This window comes from Balaenoptera musculus, chromosome 19 (assembly GCF_009873245.2).
Source record: "Balaenoptera musculus isolate JJ_BM4_2016_0621 chromosome 19, mBalMus1.pri.v3, whole genome shotgun sequence".
Lineage (NCBI taxonomy): Eukaryota > Metazoa > Chordata > Mammalia > Artiodactyla > Balaenopteridae > Balaenoptera > Balaenoptera musculus.
This window is the reverse complement of record NC_045803.1, coordinates 22,429,031-22,454,498: the sequence shown is the minus strand read 5'-3', so window position 1 is coordinate 22,454,498 and position 25,468 is coordinate 22,429,031.

The following is a 25,468-nucleotide window of genomic DNA, read 5'->3' as shown; positions in this document are numbered from 1 at the left end:
GCAGAGAGAGAAGCCACACACCCACCACCTGTGTCTCTAGCCAGGAAAGCCAGTGCTATGACCTCTGGGAAATGGAGACAATCTCCCCACCCCTGATCACCTAGCCCCTCTGCTCCCAGGACCCAACTATACATGCCTGGTTGTGGAAGCAGAGGGTGCTGGAGAAGAGTAGTAGCTAGGAAGTTGCCAGCCCGGCCCCAAGTCTGTCCTCTGTGGGGCCCCCAGAGTCACACACCCTTAAAGAGAGAGAACGTTCTCCTCTGTCCATAATGACCCAGTCTCCCTGGCCCAGTCTGTAGTACCCTCAGAAACCCTATTTGGTAAGTCCAGCAGGTGGAGGGCAGAGCCCCAGGATACCAGCAATCATCCTAGGAGCTCATCAGCTTCCCCCCTTTCCTTAGGCCATACCCCATCTTATCTCTCCCTGAAATTAAGCAGCATTCAGTAGCCTGCAGAAAACAAGTCCATTATTTTCTTTTATGTTAGTCTAAATTAAATCTGCAAATGTAAAGAAGGATTAGTGTGAGAGCAAGCCAACCTCACCAGCCACTGGAAGAGCGTGAAAGGATGTGGATGTGGACATGCTGGAGGGTGAGCCTTACTGGAGTGAGGGCACATGCATTAGTGTCTGGGAAGGGAACGTGGGCCATGATGCCTGACCTACTTCTGGTGAGGTCCCTCGAATTCTAGATGGCATATATTTAAAAGCAGTCTGTCCGGTGGTTTTGAAACCGCATACAAGCCCCTGTGTCCCTGTCCTTTGAAATAAAAGACTTTTGCTTTAGTCTCTCAGGCCTCTTTTGAGTCTAAAAAGGCTGGTTCAAGAGTTAATGATTAAGAAATGTGAAAACATAGAGACAAAGAATAGTTGTTGGGTCGGGAAACTGGTAACAATTTAGACTATAAACCAGGTAACAATTTAGACTATAAACCAGCCATGTAGCAGTCACCAAACTCCTAGTTTCCTGAAAGATACAGATAAAAGTCTGACACACATTTCTAAGTTGTTTTTACAGGAAGCAGACCCACCAGATGAAAAGTGCTGACAACAAGCACATAGACCCCAGACCAGTTGAAACCGGAAGGTTTATGGTGCTCGAAACTTCACCTTGATACTAACCAATTCAAGAATTTGGCATGAGCTCATCATACACCCTGAAGCTCCCTCCCTCACAATGTCTTTAAAAACCCTTCCCTGAAAGCCATCAGGGAGTTCAGGTCTTTTGAGCATGAGCTGTCTATTTTCCTTGCTTGCCCTGCAATAAATGCTGTACTTTCCTTGGCCACAACCCAGTGTCCGTAGATTGGCTTTACTGAGCGAGGGCGAGTGAACCCAAGTCCAGTAACAGTTTCAGGAGTGAGAAAGAGAAAAGTCGAGAGATGTGTGGCCCTGCCCCTGCCAAAACATTTCCACCTAGCCAATCCAGGATCCACTCGGCAGAAGCCAGCAGGGTCATTACTATTACTCTCATGAGAATTTGGGCTCCCTGGAACCCACATGGCTGGAGAGAACTCAGCTCGAAATCTCACAGTGGGTCTCACTCCTTTCAGCTAAGCCGTCTTGTCTTTAGAGGGCTCTTCTCAAAGAGGAATACTCTGCCTGGTCCTGGTGAGGAAGATCCAGAATGTGGAGCACTAGATAGGGATAGTGGGTGGTTGGGAAAACAAAGTTCTTCAAATGACTTACTTAACCTGCTGATAGGGTTACCAGATAAAATACAAGATGCCTAGTTAAATGTGACTTTCATACAAACAACACAGTTTTTTATAAGTATGCCCCATTCAATACATGGGGTATGCTTACACTAAAATATTATTAACTATCTGAAATGTAAATGTAACTGGGCATTTTGTATTTTTATTTGCTCAGTCTGGGAACCCTAACTGCTGAGGGCCAGTAACATCTTGTAAATAAAACCCAGGGAGCTACAATCTCTGTGTGTCCTCCCAACAAGCCAGCTTTCAGAGAAAGGAGCAGGCAATGTCAACCAGGAATTTCTTCATCACTGTACCAAAGCCACCACAAATGAGTTTACAAATTGAATTCTGTCTTTGTCAATGTCTGTTTAGTGAGGGCTTCCCTGAGACTGCTGCTTGAAGACAGACATATTCTGTGTCCCAGTCATATCTGTGTCCCCCACAGGGCTCCGTTCAAGTCCTGGTGTTCTGGGAATCAGGGATTTTTGGGTTTACTTCCACTTCTTCTGGACACAACCTTTCTAAGCCTCAAGTGTCCTCATCTGTAAAATGGGATCAATAATCTCTTCTCACTATTAATTGTCAAGAACAAATGAGAAATTCTAGGAAAATATTTGAAGCATTTTAAATCGAACACTACACAGGATTTGTGTTGCTCTTGAAGCACGATTATTGAATTCCATTGAATAGAAATTCTTCATTTGGTCCCTTCCACCTCTTCAGGAACAGCCGACCATGCAAAGAAATTTCCTCCCATAGTGCCGCTGCTGTTAGTACCTGGGCTTCTGGTGCGGGATGTGGGCGGGGGCATGCTGCCTGTCAGCGAGCATGGTGGCCCCACCACAGACATTCACAGTGAAGTCTCCCACCCCCACTCCCGCATCTGCAGACAAATACTGCAGGCATTGCATCATCATTTCCCAGCTTGGGGAACCACTGGTCTGTTTGTTTTTAAAGGGAAATAAAGGCTGCAGGGGATGAGGATTGTCAGGAGTGAGTGTAATTTAAGCTACCTGAAATATCAAGATGGACAGATAGCAAGGACACGTCCGTGGGCACAGGTTGGCTCCCACACTTCTGACAATGTACTCAGGAACTGTTTCCCATGACTACTATGTGCCAGCTTTTCCCTTTGGGAAGCAAAGGCAGGGATGCTGCCACCACTCAGTGCAAGGCAGGGTGCCCATTAGATGCTTCCCCTGCCCAAGCCTTACATTGCTGCATCCCAACCTTGGACGGGGCCCTTCTCCTCCACACATCCTCCACAGCACCTCTCCTGAGGGGGCACATGGAGCTGCGCTGGGCTTGGTGATGCCCAGCAAGTCTCAAGACCTCCCAGAGTTCGAGCTGACGCCCACCCTTACACACTCTGAGTCTGGGGTGGAGGTTCCCTTTCATGATTAAACCTGATGAGCCTCAGCTTTCATGGAAAGCCAGCTTATTGAGTCTCATCAAAGAAAGTAGTCAGAGCTTTGTGGCAGCTCACCACTCTCAGAGAGCCTTCCCAGGTTGCTTCAGCTCACACCCTTCCCTGCTTCCTTTCTGTTTCTTGGTGGACACTGATCATCTGTCTCATCCTGCCAAGGATATCTCCAGCTCCTGGGCCAGGCCAGTGGCTGCTCTCAGTAACTACCTCAGGGCTGGGGACACAGGGCTGTATAGATTGAGACTCAATTAGCGTTTTTAGAAATCTATACCCAAGTGTTTTCCAGACAGGTTAAAAAAAAAATCCATAAGAATTAATGGAACACACAGCATGACAAGCAGCATACAGTGCTAATGGGTATCTTCCCAGCAGGAAAATCAGCCCTGGGGTAAGTAGTGTGAGTCCCTGCAGGAGGAAATGACAAAGAGCCCTTTTCACTCCCAAGTGCAGCTGTCCAGGAAGGCCAGGAGGGCTCCTTCTTGCAGATCACTCATGCCTGCCAAACTGGGCTAAGGTAGAGAGGGACAGCAGGGGAGGAACACATGCAGAGTGATGGAAGATGCAGGCATCCACAGTTCAGGAGGGCAGCGGGGCTAAGAAGTATGCAGTGATGGCTTCCTTGAGTAGCAACTTCGTCAAGTTCTAACATCAGGGGTTATAAGCCTAATGACGGCTCCGGGGTCTCAGCGCCCTGGTCAACACTACCTTTTAACAATCATCTCTAGGCCTCCTGGCTTTTGTTTCATTCTGCTTCCTCTACAGACTTTTCATCAAGGACATAACGATCATCATGGCAATGCATTATCCTCGAAAACCATAGTAATATGATGTCATTTGGTGGGAATGTGCTCAGAAGAAGCCTCCTGCCCCCATTTCCCATTCCCTGCAGCTAAGGGTTATTTGTCTTCAGGGCACAGACAGCATCTTCTCACTCCTTAGATCACCCAGAGGTGTGTGGTGCTGGGGCCTGATCACCCCTGATGATGGGGAGGAATGTGCAAGCATTTGCCAGGAAGGAAGACAAGGCTGGCTTCTAATGAGAAGCTGGAGAATCCTCCAGGTTGGACGATCAGGTGCCAGATCAGGTGCTAGTCTTGGCTCCAGCTGCATGTCATTTGGCATTACATCATTTCTCTAACTCTCAGTGTCCTCATTTGTATAATTAGGGGATAGAATATTTTACCAAAATTTATTTACCCCTTTAAGAACTTGCATTAAGTATCTACTGTATGCCAGGCACTGGTCCAGGAACTTGGGCTACATTAATAAGCTAGACAGAAATTCCTAATGCAGGAGTGAGGAGTGCTCAGAATACAACTCTGAATACGGTTGTCAGGGGAGACCCCATTGAAAAGGTGCTACTCTGTGGCTCTTTTCCTTCCACCTCACATGGCAAGGCCCATGAATGATGAGTTGTTCATTTATAAATAGACCAGGCCAAGAAAATCTTAACTTTTCATAAGTGAAGATCAAGAACTCATGAATTTGAAAACTAGGCTTATGAATGATTCTACTTATATTTAATTATAACAGTCTGTTTAATAACATCTTATTAATCCAATAGAAAACTTCCTTTAAAAATAATGGAAAACTACAATTGAATTATTCCTGAATCAAATTGTGCCCTGACCTTGGGCTCCTTGACAATTCATAAATGAGGTCCTTTTGGTGGATGCATCACATCTCCTCTCTCACGTTGCCATTTTGTCTCATGTTCCACACTTGTTTCCGGCTTCTGACACCTCATCTTGCCTCCTTTTCACAGAGCCAACTATTGTTCTCTCATGTTTCTGTCTAATGCAAAGCAGAGAAAGAGATCCAGAGGAAAAATGTGGAGAGTGGAAGATGGTTTGGGATCTGTGGGATTTAAGGACGTGAATAGCAGTCTCTCCTTCCCAGGGTCTCTTCAACAGTCAGAGAGGCCTCATCGGCTGCTGGGAAGAAGGGCTGCTTACATCCACCTGTGAGCACTAGATGGAAGAAAGGATTTGTAGAGGCTCTTTAGCAACACTGGAGCAAAATTAAGCCACCCTACACAACCTTGTGATCCTGTGTCCTCACTCCCAGAGCCTGATCAAAACATTCCCCCATTCCATTCACTAGGTCTCCAAGTCCTAGGGGGTGGGGGAGAAAGGAAAATTCCTTTGTTCAGGATAATCACAGCTGTTCTGTGGAGTCTCTTCAGTTCAGGGCAGCTCAGCCAGGAACCCCAGCTTTGTCTCTCTGGCAGGTCAGTCAGTAGATGAGGTGTGCTACTCTTAAGCTATGTCACAAGGGCACAGTAGACAAATGCCAAGCCTTTGAAGAAATTCCTTGGGAGTTTCTTTACACCAAGGGTCATAGAAGAGGCCAGGAAATTAGTCCCCTTAGGGCATGGCCTGATCTTTCCTCTAAGCCAAGCAAGGATTGTAAACTGGTACTAACAACTCCTTCTATAGCCCAAGAAGGGAAAGGCAGGAGCCTTGGAGATCTGCTCTTAAGAGAGACCTGCCAGGTGAGAGGAAAGACCAAGATCCTAGCTAACCACTGATACTGGCTGCTGAGTCAAGAGCTAATTTTTTTGGGGGGAGGGGGGAGCTGAGAAGTTAGATCAATGAGGAATACGTTGTTGAGAATCCATTTTGCCTGCCCAGCTCATTGAGCCCATTAGTCAGTCAATGGCTGAGCATGACCCATCAAAGAATCAATACAAGGAAGAAGTAAAACTGTCACTGTTTGCAGATGACGTGGTGCTACACATAGAAAATCCTAAAGATCCACCAAAAAACTACTAGAGCTCATCAATGAATTCAGTAAAGTTGCAGAATACAAAATAAATATACAAAAACCTGTTGCATTTCTATATACTTACAACAAACTGTTGGAAAGAAAAATTAAGAAAACAATCCCATTTATAATCACATCAAAAAGAATAAAATACCTAGGGCTAAACCTACCTAAGGAGGTAAAAGACCTGTACTCAGGAAACTGTAAGACACTGATGAAAGAAATTGAAGATGACACAAACAGATGGAAAGATATACCATGTTCATGGACTGTAAGAATTAATATTGTTAAAATGACTACACTACCCAAGGCAAACTACATATTCAATGCAATCCCTATCAAAATACCAATGGCATTTTTCACAGAACTAGAACACTTAATTTTAAAATTTGTATGGAAACACAAAAGACCTTGAATAATTTAAAAAATCCTGAGAAAGAAAAACAGAAGTGGAGGAGTCATGCTCCCTTACTTCAGACTATACTACAAAACTACATTCATCAAAACAGTATGGTACTGGCACAAAAACAAACACATAGATTAATGGAACAGAATAGAGAGCTCAGAAATAAACCCACGGACTTACGGTCAATCAATCTATAAGAGAGGAGGCAAGAATATACATTGGAGAAAAGACAGTCTCTTTAATAAGTGGTGCCGGGAAAACTGGACAGCTACATGTAAAAGAATGAAATTAGAACATTGTCTAATACCATATACAAAAATAAACTCAAAATGCTCAAAAACTAAATGTAAGACTGGAAGCCATAAAACTCCTAGAAGAAAACATGGGTGGAAAATTCTTTGACATAAATTGTAGCAATATGATTCCCCAAAAGGCAAGACTCCCCAAAAGGCAAGAACCTACCCACATACCTGGGTAAAAGGGCAAAAGGAAAAAAGGAAAAACAGAGACAAAAGAACAGGGACAGGACCTGCACCTCTGGGAGGGAGCTGTGAAGGGGGAAAAGTTTCCAAACACTAGGAAGCCCCTTCACTGGCGGAGACAGGGGGTGGGCGGGGGAGAAGCTTTGGAGCCACGGAGGAGAGCACAGCAACAGGGGTGCAGAGGGCAAAGTGTAGAGATTCCCACACAGAGGTTCAGTGCTGACAAGCACTCACCAGCCTGAGAGGCTTGTCTGTTCACCTGCTGGGGCGGGTGGGGGCTGGGAGCTCAGGCTCAGGCTTCGGAGGTCAGATCCCAGGGAAAGGACTGGGGTTGGCTGCATGAACACAGCCTGATAGGGGCTAGTGCACCACAGCTAGCCAGGAGGGAGTCTGGGAAAAAGTCTGGAACTGCCTAACAGTCAAGAGACCATTGTTTCGGGGAATGCAAGGAGAGGCGATTCAGAGCACCGCCTAAAAGAGCTTCCTAGATGGGCACGAGCCACGGCTATCAGCATGGACACCAGAGACGGGCATGAAACACAAATGCTGCTGCTGCAGCCACCAAGAGTCCTGTGTGCAAGCGCAAGTCACTATCCACACCCCTCCCCCCAGGAGCCTGTGCAGCCTGCCACTGCCAGGGTCCTGTGATCCAGGGACAACTTCCCTGGGAGAACACACGGCACACCTCAGGCTGTTGCAATGTCACACTGGCCTCTGCTGCCACAGGGTCACCTCACATTCCGTCCCCCTCCCTCCTCCAAGCCGGAGTGAACCAGAGCCCCTAATCAGCCGCTCCTTTAACCCTCTCCTATCTGGGTGAAAAACAGATGCCAGACAGTGACCTACATGCAGAGGCGGGGCCAAATCCAAACTGAACCCCAGGAGCTGTGGGAACAAAGAAGAGAAAGGGAAATTTCTCCGTGCAGTCTCAGAAGCAGTGGATTAAATCTCCACAGTCAACTTGATATACCCTGCACATGTGGAATAACTGAATAGACAATGAATCATCCCAAAATTGAGGCAGTAGACTTTGGGAGCAACTGTAGACTTGGGGTTTGCTGTATGCAACTGACTAGTTTCTGATTTTTATGTTTATCTTAGTTTAGTATTTAGCACTTGTTATCATTGGTGGATTTGTTTATTGGTTTGGTTGCTCTCTTTCCTTTTTCTTTATTAATTATTATGTTGTTTTTAAATATTTTTTAAATTTAAGTAACTTCATTTTATTTTATTTTTTTCTTTCTTTCTCCCTTTTCTTCTGAGCCGTGTGGCTGACAGGGTCTTCATGCTCCAGCCAGGTGTCAGGCTGGAGCCTCTGAGGTGGCAGAGCCAAGTTCAGGACATTGGACCAACAGAGACCTCCTGGCTCCACATAATATCAATCAGCAAGAGCTCTCCCAGAGATATCTGTTTCAATGCTAAGACCCACCTACACTCAACGACCAGCAACCTACAGTGCTGGACACCCCATGCCAAACAACTAGCAAGACAGGGACACAACCCCACCCATTAGCAGAGAGGCTGCCTAAAATAATAATAAGGTCACAGGCACCCCAAAACACACAACCAGATGCGGTCCTGCCCATCAGAAAGACAAGATCCAGCCTCATCCACCAGAACACAGACACCAGTCCCCTCCATCAACAGGCCTACACAACCCACTGAACCAACCTTACCCACTTTGGGTGGACAACAAAAACAACAAGAACTACAAACCTGTAGCCTGTGGAAAGGAGACCCAAACACAGTAACTTAAGCAAAATGAGACACAGAGAAATAGTCAGCAGATGAAGGAGCAAGGTAAAAACCCACCAGACCAAACAAATGAAGAGGAAATGAGTCTACTGGAAAAGGATTCCAAGTAATGATAGTAAAGATGAACCAAAATCTTGGAAATGGAATGGAGAAAATACAAGAAATGTTTAACAAGGACCTAGAAGAACTAAAGAGCAAACAAACAATGATGAACAATACAGAAAATGAAATTAAAAATTCTCTAGAAGGAATCAATAGCAGAATAACTGAGGCAGAAGAACGGATAAGTGACCTGAAAGAGAAAGTAGTGGAATTAACGACTGCAGAGCAGAATAAAGAAAACAGAATGAAAATAAATGAAGACAGTCTCAGAGATCTCTGGGACAATGTTAAATGTGCCAACATTCGAATTATAGGGGTACCAGAAGAAGAAGAAGAGAAAAAGAAAGGGACTGAGAAAATATTTCAAGAGATTATAGATGAAAACTTCCCTAATATGGGAAATGAAATTGTCAGTCAAGTACAGGAAGTGCAGAGAGTTCCATACAGGATATATCCAAGGAGAAACACTCCAAGACACATATTATCAAACTCTCAAAAATTAAATACAGAGAAAAAATATTAAAAGCAAGAAGGGAAAAGCAACAAATAACATACAAGGGAATCCCCATAAGGTTAACAGCTGACCTTTCAGCAGAAATTCTGCAAGCCAGAAAGGAGTGGCAGGACATATTTAAAGTGATGAAAGGGAAAAACCTACAACCAAGATTACTCTACCCAGCAAGGATCTCATTCAGATTTGACAGAGAAATTAAAACATTTACAGACAAGCAAGAGCTGAGAGAGTTCAGCACCACCAAATCAGCTTTACAACAAATGCTAAAGGAACTTCTCTAGGCAGGAAACACAAGAGAAGCAAAAGACCTACAATAACAAACTCAAAACATTTAAGAAAATGGTAATAGGAACATACATATCGATAATTACCTTGAATGTAAATGGATTAAATGCTCCCACCAAAAGACACAGACTGGCTGAATGGATACAAAAACAAGACCCATATATATGCTGTCTACAAGAGACCCACTTCAGACCTAGGGACACATACAGACTGAAAGTGAGGGGGATGGCAAAAGATATTCCATGCAAATGGAAATCAAAAGAAAGCTGGAGTAGCAATTCTCATATCAGACAAAATAGACTTCAAAATAAAGACTATTACAAGACACAAAGAAGGACACTATATAATGATCAAGGGATCGATTCAAGAAGAAGATATAACAATTGTAAATATTTATGCACCCAACATAGGAGCACCTCAATACATAAGGCAGATACTAACAGCCATAAAAGGGGAAATCGACAGTAACACAATCATAGTAGGGGACTTTAACACCCCACTTTTACCAATGGACAGATCATCCAAAATGAAAATAAATAAGGAAACACAAGCTTTAAATGATACATTAAACAAGATGGACTTAATTGATATTTATAGGATATTCCACCCCAAAACAGCAGAATACACATTTTTCTCCAGTGCTCATGGCACATTCTCCAGGATAGATCATATCATGGGTCACAAATCAAGCCTTGGTAATTTTAAGAAAATTGAAATCGTATCAAGTGTCTTTTCTGACCACAACGCTATGAGACTAGATATCAGTTACAGGAAAAGATCTGTAAAAAATACAAACACATGGAAGCTATAGAATACACTACATAATAAAGAAGTGTTCACTGAAGAAATCAAAGGGGAAATCAACAAATACCTAGAAACAAATGACAATGGAGACACGACGACCCAAAACCTATGGGATGCAGCAAAAGCAGTTCTAAGAGGGAAGTTTATAGCAATACAAGCCTACCTCAAGAAACAGGAAACATCTCGAATAAACAACCTAACCTTGCACCTAGAGCAATTAGAGAAAGAAGAACAAAAAAACCCCAAAGTTAACAGAAGGAAAGAAATCATAAAGATCAGATCAGAAATAAATGAAAAAGAAATGAAGGAAACAATAGTAAAGATCAATAAAACTAAAAGATGGTTCTTTGAGAAGATAAACAAAATTGATAAACCATTAGCCAGACTCATCAAGAAAAAAAGGGAGAAGACTCAAATCAATAGAATTAGAAATGAAAAAGGAGAAGTAACAACTGACACTGCAGAAATACAAACGATCATGAGAGATTACTACAAGCACCTCTATGCCAATAAAATGGACAACCTGGAAGAAATGGACAAATTCTAAGAAATGCACAACCTTCTGAGACTGAACCAGGAAGAAATAGAAAATATGAACAGAACAATCACAAGCACTGAAATTGAAACTGTGATTAAAAATCTTCCAAAAATCAAAAGCCCAGGACCAGATGGCTTCACAGGCAAATTCTATCAAACATTTAGAGAAGAGCTAACACATATCCTTCTCAAAGTCTTCCAAAATATTGCAGAAGGAGGAACACTCCCCAACTCCTTCTACGTGGCCACCATCACCCTGATACCAAAACCAGACAAAGACGTCACAAAGAAAGAAAACTACAGGCCAATATCACTGATGAACATAGATGCAAAAATCCTCAACAAAATACTAGCAAACAGAATCCAACAGCACATTAAATGGATCATACACCATGATCAAGTGGGGTTTACACCAGGAATGCAAGGATTCTTCAATAAACATGATACACCATATTAACAAATTGAAGGACAAAAATCATATGATCATCTCAATAGATGCAGAGAAAGCTTTCGACAAAATTCAACACCCATTTATGATAAAAGCCCTGCAGAAAGTAGGCATAGAGGGAACTTTCCTCAACATAATACAGGCCATATATGACAAACCCACAGCCAACATTGTCCTCAACGGTGAAAAACTGAAACCATTTCCACTAAGATCAGGAAGAAGACAAGGTTGCCCATTCTCACCATTATTATTCAACATAGTTTTGGAAGTTTCAGCCACAGCAATCAGAGAAGAAAAAGAAATAAAAGGAATCCAAATCGGAAAAGAAGAAGTAAAGGTGTCACTGTTTGCAGATGACATGATACTCTACATAGAGAATCCTAAAGATGCTACCAGAAAACTACTAGAGCTAATCAATGAATTTGGGAAAGTAGCAGGATGCAAAATTAATGCACAGAAATCTCTTGCATTCCTATACACTGATGCTGAAAAATCTGAAAGTGAAATTAAGAAAACACTCCCATTTACCATTGAAACAAAAAGAATAAAATATCTAGGATAAACCTACCTAAGGAGACAAAAGACCTGTATGCAGAAAATTATAAGACACTGATGAAAGAAATTAAAGATGATACAAATAGATGGAGAGATATACCATGTTCTTTGACTGGAAGAATCAACATTGTGAAAATGACCCTACTACCCAAAGCAATCTACAGATTCAATGCAATCCCAATCAAACTACCACTGGCATTTTTCACAGAGCTAGAATAAAAAATTTCAAATTTGTATGGAAACACAAAAGACCCCGAATAGCCAAAGCAATCTTGAGAATGAAAAATGAAGCTGGAGGAATCAGGCTCCCTGACTTCAGTCTATACTACAAAGCTACAGTAATCAAGACAGTATGATACTGGCACAAAAACAGAAACATAGATCAATGGAACAGGATAGAAAGCCCAGAGATAAACCCACGCACATATGGTCACCTTATCTTTGATAAAGGAGGCAAGCATATACAGTGGAGAAAAGACAGCCTCTTCAATAAGTGGTGCTGGGAAAACTGAACAGGTACATGTAAAAGTATGAAATTAGAACACTCCATAACACCATACACAAAAATAAACTCAAAATGGATTAAAGACCTAAGTGTAAGGCCAGACACTATCAAACTCTTAGAGGAAAACATAGGCAGAACACTCTTTGACATAAATCACAGCAAGATCCTTTTTGACCCAGCTCCTAGAGAAATGGAAATAAAAACAAAAATAAACAAATGGGACCTAATGAAACTTCAAAGCTTTTGCACTGCAAAGGAAACCATAAACAAGATCAAAAGATAACCCTCAGATTGGGGGAAAATAGTTGCAGATGAAGCAACTGAGAAAGGATTGATCTCCAAGATTTACAAGCAGCCCATGCAGCTCAATATCAAAAAAACAAACAACCCAATCCAAAAATGGGCAGAAGACCTAAATAGACATTTTCCAAAGAAGATATACAGATGGCCAACAAACACATGAAAGAATGCTCAACATCATTAATCATTAGAGAAATGCAAATCAAAACTACAGTGAGATATCATCTCACACCGGTCAGAATGGCCATCATCAAAAAATCTAGAAACAATAAATGCTGGAGAGGGTGTGGAGGAAAGGGAACACTCTTGCACTGTTGGTGGGAATGTAAATTGATACAGCCACTATGGAGAACAGTATGGAGGTTCCTTAAAAAACTAAAAATAGAACTACCTTATGACCCAGCAATCCCACTACTGGGGATATACCCTGAGAAAACCATAATTCAAAAAGAGTTATGTACCAAAATATTCCTTGCAGCTCTATTTACAATAGTCAGGACATGGAAGCAACCTAAGTGTCCATCATCGGATGAATGGATAAAGAAGATGTGGCACATATATACAATGGAATAGTACTCAGCCATAAAAAGAAATGAAATGGAGTTATTTGTAGTGAGGTGGATGAAGTTAAGAGCCTGTCATACAGAGTGAAGTAAGTCAGAAAGAGAAAAACAAATACAGTATGCTAACACATATATATGGAATCTAAGGGGAAAAAAAAAGTCATGAAGAACCTCGTGGCAAGACGGGAATAAAGACCCAGACCTACTATAGAATGGACTTGAGGATATGGGGAGGGGGAGGGGTAAGATGTGACAGGGTGAGACAGTGGCATGGACATATATACACTACCAAATGTAAAATAGATAGCTAGTGGGAAGCAGCCGCATAGCACTGGGAGATCAGCTCTGTGCTTTGTGACCACCTAGAGGGGTGGGATAGGGAGGGTGGGAGGGAGGGAGATGCAAGAGGGAAGAGATATGGGAACATATGTATATGTATAACTGATTCACTTTTTTATAAAGCAGAAATTAACACACCATTGTAAAACAATTATACTCCAATAAAGATGTTAAAAAAAAATTGATAGGTTGATATTGGCCATTGTGAAATTATTTACATAGCAAAATTGAGGCAAACTCTACAAGTAAGAGATCACACACACACACACACACACACACACACGCACACATGCCTAGTTACAGACAAATCACTGGCATCCTCAAAGATGCTGGAATGACCACTTTCAGGAACAAGTAAGGCACCAAATTGGGGGTTGTCCTTTCTGAGCTTAGAGGTGGTATTTTCAAGATGCAATACATATTTTAAACCAAAGCAATATATGGTGTCCAAAAAGGTAGGGTACACTTGTCTGGGAACCAGGAAAAGAAATAAGAGGCAACCCTTTTCTCTATTATACCTAATGGACCACTTGGGGAATTCGTGCTTCCTGTTCCCAAACCTGCAGGCTGTGCTAGACTAGAAATCTTAGAGGGAACACTTCTACCAGGGAACACAGTATGGGTTCTACTAAAATTAAACCTATAGCTGCTGCCTTGTCATGTGGGGGTCCTTACACCAGTACACCTATAAGCAAAGAAAGCATGAATGATAGAATTGCTGCCATATAAAGGAGGCCACGAGGAGTTTGTCTGGATCTCTGGGAGTTTACATGGGTTGCAACCCTTGATGATTTCTTGTTTGTTAATAATTGCAAATGAGTAACTTCAGAACCGTGATTTAACAAAGGTATGATACCCAGATGCTCAGATTCATTATCCATGAAAGTCTAGGTTACCAGGAAAACAGCCTATACCCATTGAAATGCTGGCAGAGGGTGAAGGGTATCTAGAAGTGGTGGTGGAGGAATGAAATGAGAGTAAGGCCCAACCTCAGGACCAACTGACCAACTGCAGCTTGTTCCATGAAGTTTCTTATTATGTTACTTGTTTATTTGTTTATTGACTGTGACTGGTAACAATTCTGAAGAGCAGTTGTTATAAGGGTAAACTCTATGTGGGTCACAAGTGGACCTGAGACCATAGCAGATGCTGTTGGTGTCCCACGCATATCCCTCCTTCTGGTTGGATCATTTCAATGAGGCAGGTGACTTCAAATTGCCAATATCTGTGTCTTTTTTCTGAAAGACTTTCTCCAAAGCCATGTCAAGTCACTCTGCCTGCTTGCAGCACAGCCTTAAAGTCCAAAAAATTAATATTCCCCAGGAGCTGCTCTCCATTGATGATACCCCACCCCTGACTCCAGGGGAATAATACTAAGGCATATGTTTTACATTGTTTGCCAGAGGTTCCCTACAGGATTAAGCTTTAGTTAACTGCAGCATTATTTGTCTCTCAATAATGACCTCCTCTTTTTTTGACCTTATATTCCCTGTCTCATTTTCCCACTTCTCCATCAATATTTCAGGTACCTCCCAGAAAAATGATTTGCATTTTAATCTCTGTATCAGGGTCTACTTCTGCAGGAAACCTAAACTAAGACAAGTGAATACAGTGGCTATGGGGACAGGTAGGCAGAGTCTAAAACTATATTGAAGGTTGAATCAATGAGACTTGTAGATGGGTTGAATGTGGCAACTGAAAGAGAGAAATCAGGAATGATGCTTAGATTTCTGACTTAAGCAACTGAGTAGAAAGTGGTGTCACTTATGCACATGGAGGTTAATTAGAGGTGTTGAAAATCAAGAGTTCCCTTTTGTTGACATTACATTTGAGATTTCTATTAAAATAAAGCAGTGATTTTAATTGAGACCAAGATGGAAAGCTAAAACTACAATTTTGCGAAAATAGAAATGGTTGCAAGATAACCAAAAAAGACCTACTGTATAGCACAGGGAACTATACTCAGTATTTTGTAATAACCTATAAGGGAAAAGAATCTGAAAAAGAATATATATATATATGTGTATATATATATGTGTGTATATGTGTGTATATATATATATAACCGAATCACTTTACTGTACACCTGAAACTAACACAACACTGTAAATCAATTATACTTCAATAAAAAAAATGTTTTTAAAGAAAATAAAAGAAATGATTTCAAGAAGATGGATGGATGCTCCTATGTGACTTTCTATGACCTTGAAATTTAAGAGCAATGCCAGAGCGATGTTTGTCACTTCCCTCTGCAGCAGCATCCAGCATTATTCCAAAGAGCTGCTGCTCCATTAGCCTAGGTCCCAGAATTAAGACACAAGGAACGTTCCCCACAAGTGAGAAACATCTTTATTGCTAATAGCCTCTAAGAATTTAGAATGATGTTATCACAGCAGAAACTGGTTATCCTGACTGGTACAGAAATCCTTCCTTAATTAAAACAACAGGAAAGAAGGTTGTGAGAGACATAATTTAAGGTAGTTTTGGGCTCTGGTGTTGAGAAAATAAGTTCACATGTAGTTGTATTTCAGAATGAAAAACAGTATAGACACAATTTCCTTTCCCCAAAACCAACTGCTGGAAAAAAAAGCAGTCTAGTCTCCAGCTAGCTTAACAGGAGCATGACCTTTACCTGGATTGACATCCGGGGTGTATGCAGTCAAATGTGAAATATCCATTATTGTGTCAACTCTCAATCAGTTGTGTAACAGAGAGTGCAGGTCACACAAACCACTGAACCACTGTGCTGTGATTTCCTTAAACACTGGCTGTTTTGCTGCTAGTTTACTTTCTGTTTTGGCTTTGTTTCTGCTCACATTAAAAAGTCTTCATTCCTGCTGACAGGCAGGTGGAAACAATTAGGAATTAAGGTCTCAATGCAGATTCTCCAGGCACATCCACTCACAACTAATTGAGAACTGGATGCATTTCCTCAGGTTCTTGAATAGATGACTGCCTGGTGGGGTACCCACAGTCACCCTTCCCTTCAGAGTAGACTTCTGCAGCTGCTCACTGAAGTTTAAAATTTATTTACACAGACACAACCTTTTATTCCCAGTTTAGAGAAAAGGTTTCAACTGCAAATGTCCATTGGAGGAGGAGGAGGAGTGTGTGTGAAGAAGGGAGGTACATAAATCAAGTCTAAACAGGAAAACAACTCCCTTTCTGCTTTTACAACAGGAGAAATTTAATGCAGTCAAGTGGTTACATAAATGACATAAACCCAGAGATTAGCAAGAGTAGAAAGTCAGTACTTCCCCTAGGCTGATGGTACTAATGGAAGAGGCAGAGTTCGTGAAGCCCAGGGACCAAGATCACATCTGTGAAACTCAATCCATATGAGCCACATTACCAGAGCTGGAGCCACAGAGGAAATTAACTGCTGCCAGATAACTACTCAGGGCAGAGAGGAAGAAGAAACACCCCACTTCTCCCATCCTCCAATCTGCACCATTGGCTGAACCCATCTTAGAAGCTAAGATGGAAGTCTGGAGAAAGCAGCCTGTAGGAGTCAGAACCCTTGCAATACAGAACAGAGAAGAGAAAGGGCAAAATATCAATCAATGGGGAAACATACACAGGACTGATGCAGAAAGGTATGGCACATAGGACTTGGGGCTTTCTGCCTAACCAAACAAAATTCCTTCCATAGCTATGCCTGTGTCATCCCCTCATTCTTTGGGATCCCTTAATCATAGTCCCTCCTGACTTCTCTTTCCCAACCCTGACCAAGCCATGGGATCTGAAGAGATGTAATAGATCCCATTACATAATCCTCATTCCCTGCCCATCATTACTGGGCAAAGGAAAGACATCTGACCAAGCTGGGCCAATCAGGGTCTTCCCCAAGATTTTTCATACCTAAGCTGGTGGGGAATTGTCCTTTCTGCTCTTGTTGTAGAGCTGTAAACATCTGAGTCTATATGTACCTCTTGTTCTCTGATGTGTGAAGAAAGTGATTTTAGCAGGATGGAATATAGCCAAAGTCAACATGGAGAGGGAACCAGAAGAAAGAGAAAGAGAGAGAGAGAGAGAGAGTCACTAGATAGGTTCCGAGTTCATGGTTCTAGGAATTACTAAGGAGAATTCCACCTCTGCTTTTCCACAGTATGGTTGCTTGAGCCAACAGATTTCCTTTCTGGCTTATAGTATTATGTTAAGTTTCTGTCTCTTATAACTACAACACAGATATGTTCTGAGCAAGCAGGGGAAAGAACAAAGGGTCTGACATCATACTAAAACTTTTGTTAAGAAACAATAGAGGCTGAGAGAGGAGAGAAGTTCAGGTGTCCCAGTTAAATATGGGTACCAGCAAGCAAGTGGCTGGGATACTGATGTGCAGAATCATGATTTTACCAAAAGTGTCCAGCTTCCTTACAGATATGGATGGCCAGTGAGATATAAGCTGAAGTCATGAAGTGGAGCTTTTGGGAAGTTCTTTAAAGGAGAGCAGGGGCTGATTGAGGTGACAGGTTCTTTTGCCCCATACCCACCTACCACCCAGACACACTCACACTCTCTTCCTTCTGCCTGCCACACAGACAGGTGACTGCCATCTTGAAGTCATGAACTTGAGGACCCATCCCTAGAGACCAGCAGAGCTGTGAGGTGGAAGGAGACTAAGTCCTTAACGACAGTGTGGAGCCACCTTACAGTCCTGGGCTACTTACTCCTCTCATTACCTGAAAGAAAATTACTGTGTTCTTTTTCCTTTGGTGTTTTTGTTCTTTTGTGTTATTTAAGCTACTATTTTATCTAGTCTTAACTATTCAGAGCTGATTAGAATTCCTAATTGATGAACAAATAATTCATCTGCCTTCTTACTAGATGTGTTTTTCCCAAATGAAAACCTTGATCTTCAACTTCTCTGTAAGACCCTTCAGGGCAAACCCAGCAAATGTGAAAATCCTGAAGTGGCCAGGAGCTGGCAAGGGACACTTGGCCAGAGAAGCTGGGGGCCCTGAAGGGCCTGAAGGTAGACTCAAGCATGGGAAAGTGATACACATGGATGGTCCTCCATTTCTCTAAAGACTGGAAGCACCAAGAGGCACCCACCACACTCTCACTTGTTCACCTAAAACCCCAAGGCTTGCCACTTCTCACACAAGGAGCTCTTTTCTTCTCTAGTCCCAATCCAGCCAAGGGACTTGCAGATGTGGAGGGTTTCTTTGAATCATCCATCCTACGATCAGCTCTTTCTTCCTGTGATGGTTAATTCCATGTATCAACTTGACTGGTCATGGCATGCCTAGATATGTGTTTAAACATTATTCTGGGTATGTCTGTGAGGGTGTTTCTGGATAAGTCTAACATTTGAATCAGTAAACTGAGTAAAGAAGATTGCTCTCCCCAATGTGGGTGGGCCTAATCCAATCTGTTGAAGGCCCATGTAGAATAAAAGACTGAGTAAGAAAGAATTCTTATTTTCTACATGACTGTCTTCAAGCTGGGACATAAATCCTGCCTTCGGGCTTGGACCCCAACTGGAATTTATACCATCATCTTTCCTGGTTCTTAGGCCTTCAGACTCAGGCTGGAAATATCCCATTGGCTCTCCGGGGTGTCCAACTGGCCTTGGACTTCTCAACCTCCATGACTGCATGAGCAAATTTCTTCTAGTAATTGGTATATATTGATTCTGTCCCTGTGGAGAACCCAAATGAATATACTCCCCAAGACAAAGGCCAAGGTCAGAAAGAAAATGGTGGCTGTACGCCCAAGGTCAGCAGCAGAATGGAGGGTGCTACTTTTCACCAAGACCCCAGGCTTTTAGGAATCCAGTCTTCAAATCTCAACGTGGACTCTGGGTCTCAGAACTATAGGTGCATATCTTTCTAGTCTCATAAAGGTTCAGACCTTTTGTTTGGGGAATTATTAAGATGAAAATCCTTAGAAAACCACAGTCAGTTAAGATTCATTTCTAGTGTAATATACCTTGATGGCCCCACTAGGCACAAAATAGAGGGAAAGGATGCTGCAGGAAGACGTGGGGAACCAAAGACTGTTGTTTAAAGACCAAGATCTGCTGGGAGCAGTTTTAATGTTTCTGCCTATAATAAAGGAATAAAGTTCTGGAAAGTTGCTTCTCTGTGCAAAAAGATGAATGGTGGTGAGCTTGGGAGGTGACAGAGGGGAGTGCAAAATAGTTTATTGGTGTCACATAAAAATAACAGAGACACCTGGTGGCCCTTATCTTGATTTTGCAAATCAGGCAGCATGAATGAAGATTTCTTCCTGGGCCTTTATCATGTCTTTTTTTCTTTTCATTTTTGGAGGGAGTTGGGGAGAACATTGGACAGGTCTGAAGAACCTTAATTCTCTGTGATCAACAGAATGGAGAGGACAGGATTCTCCCACCAAAACAACACTCACTCCTGGGGTCCTTCAGGAGTCACACTCCTAGTGCTTTCAATATGGGGTTTTCTACTTGCCCACCTCAAGAGGCTGGACATACAGAAGGCCAACATTTTGGCCAGGGGTGGCCAAGGCCAACATGAAGCAGACCATTTTGGCTAAGGCCAACATGAAGCAGACAGACCTTTCCTCCACTGGCATTTTCCTTGGACATTCATGGTGTTAAACAGCATAGCACAAACGTGTTTCTCCCTAAGATCACACACCTGTATCCCTGCCAGCAGGACGTGGGCAGCCAAGACTTCTGGCAGCACCTTGCCTGACCACCCTTTCTGAGAGCTTCCTGGAAGGGGCTAAAGAGAAAGAAAGCCTTGGGGGCAAGGCCTACTGTCCAGCAGCAGTCCCTATCCCTGTCCTTCAGCTCAGACGTGTCTGTAATGACACTGGGCAGGTGTGAGCATGTGTTTGACTTCGTGGTACTAAGACTGACTGTAAACCCAAAGGAACTCCACCGCAGATTGGTTTCCCCATGGAAAGAGACTCTGAGGTGGAGAAGAGCAGGCAGGGTGTTTATTAGGAGGAACTATTGGGAATAACATCTATTGGAAGGGGGAAGAAAGAGTAGAATTAGGCAGAGGGAAACACGGCCAGGATGCAGGACCAACAGAGGCCTCAGCCAACCCTGAAGGGAGCTCTATACCTGCAGGCCTGCAGAGATGTTCCTGGTTGGGTTGTGAGCTGATCAGTCATTGAATGTGGGCTACTTTGGGAAAGGTACATGACCTTGGAGAAGGCTGTTTTCTTCAGTCAACATAATTCCCCTAGAAGGACAGCTGAGGACCACCCAATTGCCTCCCAATCCTCTGTTGCTGGAAGGGATGCTGGGTTGCCCATCTTCCCTAGACCCTAGCTCCCAGAATTCCACAATATTCTCTAGGGCTCCAGCAATATGTCTAGGATTGCTCTGTACCAATGACACACCCTAAACTTAAGCTAAAACATGTAAAATAAACTATACTTTGCAGTAGAGTGGAATTGTGAGGAAAGACGGTGAGAAGAGCTCACTAGCTGGGAAAGCCATGATGAATGTTCTAAGGTCATCATTGGCTTGCCCAGGTACCATTAGCATTTTTTTTTAAAATGTACTTTACTTTTAATACACCTGAGTGAGACAGATAAATCTTATAGTGAGTGAGACTTGCCCATCCTCCAGATATTTCACCTTCTTTCTGGGCAATGCTTGGCGGACAGACCTTGTATTGGACATACGTCAGGACATCAACCTTGAGCACAGCCCATTTTCACAAAATCTGCCCCCACCCAGTGGTCCTGCTAGGAACGTGACCTCCTGGCAATGAGCAGCTGGGATGGGCCATGATCCCGGCCTCACAGGCATGGGAGCTGGTCGGTCTAATCCTCCACTACAGTCTGCATGGGCCAGTGAGGGCCGAGTTGGCTGGCAGCAGGATATGCTGCAGAACCCTATGACAGAGAAAGGACCCCGTGCTGGCCTCCACTTTGGGACAGAAGCAGGTGGTAAGTAAGCAGAGAAATCTACTCAGCAGAGGGAGGAGAATGAAGCTCAAGTTTAAAGAAGAGAGCCCAGGTGGCCTGTGAGAGAGTAGGAGATGCACAGCTGCTGACCAGGCAGCCTCCCGGACACAGGTGCTGTGGACCTGAGCACTCCAGGAGACTCGCCCTTCCCTGAGGCAGCAGGATGTGCATCAGCCTCTTCTAACCAGCAGAGCCCTGTTCCTCAGGGCCACAGACCCCAGAGGAGGTACAGCACGGCCTCAGGAAACCACCTCTGCATTGCCCACCTGCCAGTAACCCCTGTCTCATGCTCAGAACCAGGAAAGCTCTTCTTGCAGTGCTAGGAAGTTCACCACTATTCTTTTTCACACTCAGCACCACAGCTACTGAATTACACCTCTTATTCACAGGCGTGGGAGCAAGTGCAGGGAGGAGAGGAGAGGGAAGGCCACCTGTCCTGCTTCCCTCACCAGCATTCCTCTCCTGGTTTGTTGTGCTCAGGCCCCAGCCTAGCTAGAGAGCAGCCTTCCTCCTCCCTGACACCACTCCTTACAGGAGAGCCAAGGCCTGTGGGCTTGGCTGCTTTACTATCACTGCCCAGCCACTGGGCACTGAGCCCCAGTGGCCTTTTGCCATGGGTATCTCTCTGCTGAGGGTGAGGAGTCAAATTGATGAGAAGTTTTCATTGTGAAGACCAGAGGAAAGGAGACTAGGATCCCACAAGTGAGGAGTGCTGTAAAACAAGGTCCCCAGGTGGGCCTTAGCAGAGAGGCAGGCCAGATTGAGTGTCTCTGTACAGACCAGAATAAACCCCCAGGGTTTCAGCAATGCAAATGATGTCTGAATGGAAGCTGCTGAAAACCCACTAGGAGGCCCTGCCTTGTAGTTACTGTCATGATAGAAAAGTAAATTCTTGTTGTTTAAGCGACTGCTATCTCAAGAAACCTTCTTGCAATGAAATACTTCCTAACAGAGCAGAGAGGTTGGACTGCTGCAGAGGATGGCAATGACAGTGGTATCAGAAGCCTCTGAGGGATCTGTGGAAGGAGAACGTTGATGCAGGGCTGGTGCCTAAAGACATGTTCTAGTTTACTAGGGCTGCCATGACAAACCACCACAAACTGAGCGGCTTATAACAATACAAATTTATTCTCTCACAGTTCTGGAAGCCAGAAATCCAAAATCCAGGGATGTCAGCAGGGCCATGCTCCCTCCAAAGGCTCTAAGGAAGAATCTTTCCTGCCTCTTCCAGCTTCTGGTGGCCGCAGATATTCCTTGGCTTGTGGCAGCATCACTCCAACCCCTGTCTCCATCTTTACATCTTCTTCTCTGTGTATGTCTCTCTGTGGGTCTGTCCTCTTCTTATGAGGAGACCAAGTCACTGGACTTAGGGCTCATGCTAATCCAGTAGGACATTATCTTAATTGCAACTGCAAAAACCCTATTGCCAAGTAAGGTCACATTCTGAGGATTGGGTGGACATTAGTTTGGGGGACACTATTCAACTTTACCAACATGGGAGACTGTTTCCAGGTCACTGTGAGGCATGCTGCAGGTACTTTTCAAACTGCTCAGATAGGAAGGTTTTCAGAGGACTAAGGTCCTTCACAGGGCCAGTGAATTCTGAGTTATTATTGTCTTACAACCCCACTCTAACCAGTGAGCCGTGAGGCTTGGAGAAACTCAAGCTCCTGCTACATTTAGTCACAAGGCAGGCATGTTTTCAGGACTAATGAAGACCTGGAAGCACAGAGTCATAATTCCTGCTCAGTTACACAGAGGCCAGCCAAACAGCAAAGGAACAGGGCCTCCAGGCGTTAGCAGAGTTAATGGCACAAGGAAATCTAAAGGGTTGCTACTGAATATCATTCTCAAACAAGCCAGCATGACTTCACATGTACCAAGAACTGCATGGAACAGCACTAGGTTCACCTCCTCTCCTCCCGAGCCCTGGCAGAGCCAGAACAGGGCTTTACAGGAAACAGAGATGCCTTGAGTCCATTGACAGAAAAGAAGTGTCTTAACAGGGAGTTTGTGTCTCAGCAGAAAAAAAGCCATTGTGCCTTAATATTGTGAATGAAAAGCCTTAAGCCTTCACCTACACAGTCCAGCAGTGGTTGGGGGGAATTCTAAAGACCCAGAACTTCCTGGACTGTTGTGGACATAGTCAGCAGACATTGGAGAATGAGAGTAGACTAAGGGATTTCAGAAGATATCTAACCCAACATAAGCATGCTCATTTTACAAAAGAAAAACCCACAGCCGGGAGAGAGGAGGTAACAGGCCAAAGTCATCAAGTTGGTCATGGGCAGAACCAAGGGTGGGACCCATGTCCTCCGTGGAGCCTGATCCACTCAGGCTGCTGGTTCTTCTTTGAAAGAGCATGTGACCTACCAAGCTCTGTGAAGTACCTAGACTGGGTAACAGACTTCAGAATTCACTGTCTGTCTTGCAGAAATTTCCCCCCAGATACACTCATGAGCTTTCTGGAGGTACCAGCCAAGTATCACTCTTGTCATTGATAGGTGAGAAACTGAGAACCAGAAAGTGCAGGGACTTTTCCAAGGACTCACTGTCACTGTCACTGTCACTGACAAAATGCAAACTCAGCCAAAGCCGAGAAAATAGTAACAGAAAGTCCTCATCAGTGATATACCTGAGTAAATGACCCAGCTCCACAGAGAGGCATGAGTCTCAGCTCTGTCCAGACCCCTGGGAAAGGATGGGTCTTGAGGGGCAGTACCTCTGAGCAGGAGAGTTTCATCCAGCTTTCTCATCTCAGATGGGTAATTCTGACCTCAAGAGAATCTGAAATTCAAGACAAAGCTTCCCAAAGTAATGAACTGTTTTCATTTTCTTTACTATGTATTCTTGATGTGATCCACTGCCCAGAGTGTTAGAAATAGAAACTCAAAGACAGAGGTGTGAATCCTTACTCTCCTACCTGTGAGCAAGCGTGTGCACCTGGACCCCTGGCTGGATTCCTGTCCTGCGGCCACCACTGCTGGCTCCCACCTCAGAAGCCTAAATATCCCCAAGGGAGGGTGGAGATAGCTAGGGCCAGAGGGCTGTGCTAGATGCCTTATATAGGTTTTCTCATTTACTACTGCCCTCTTAAGGATATGTTAAGAATAAATTCTCCCTGTCTTAAAGTGAGGGAACTAGGAAATCATACTCTTTCATCATTAATTCAACATGTGTTAATTAAGGAGCCGGGCACTAAGCTGCGAAGTGGGTATAAAAGAGTAAGCAAAGAGCCAACTGGCCCTTGCCTTCACAGAGATTTCGATTAGGAGAGAAATGATATAATCACAGTAGCAAATGGAAAATTGTGATTGTGGTACGGGCATGAAAGAGAGGCACATCAACCCCTTTCACTGTTGGAGCTCCACATGATCCTGCAGCAAGGGATGTGACCCAGGCAAGGACGTTGAAGTGACCCTCACCTTGAGACCAGAATGATGAGTAAGAGATGACTTGGAACAGAAGGGAGCAAGGGACACTCCATGCAGGGGAATAGCACGTGAGAAAGCCTGGGAGCCTGAGGAAGAATGGTGAACACAAAGACCAGTTTACCTGGAGGACAGGGCGGAGGGAGGTAGTCTTCTTGGTCAACGTAAGGAGTTCTGTCCATATATGGCTTCTATGTAGGAAGCCATGGGAAGCTTATTCAGTAGGTGACACAGCCTCATGCTTCGAAACAATCGTCCAGACTATAAAATGAAGGAAACATTGGAGGTGGGACAGCATGGATGCAAGGGACCTGTGAAGAGGCCATGTCAATAGCCCATGTGACAGGGGATTTGCACCAGAGTGTAACATAGGTAGCAAGTAGCAAAGCCTGGACTCCATCCCAAGCCTGAGCTGGATGCACTGCACTAAGCCTCGTGGGTATCATGTCTTAACCATTCCAGGAACTGCCAAGTCCATTCCCTGAGGCTTGTTGAGAAAGACTCTCCAGTGCTGTGTTGAGGAAGGTCTGTCCAGAGAATGGCAAGTTTGTGCCTTACCAGAGTGGAGCTCTGAAAGAAAGGACTCTATACCCAGAGTTTGACATTTCCCACCCTACAGCCTCCAGACCAGGACTTGTGGGGTT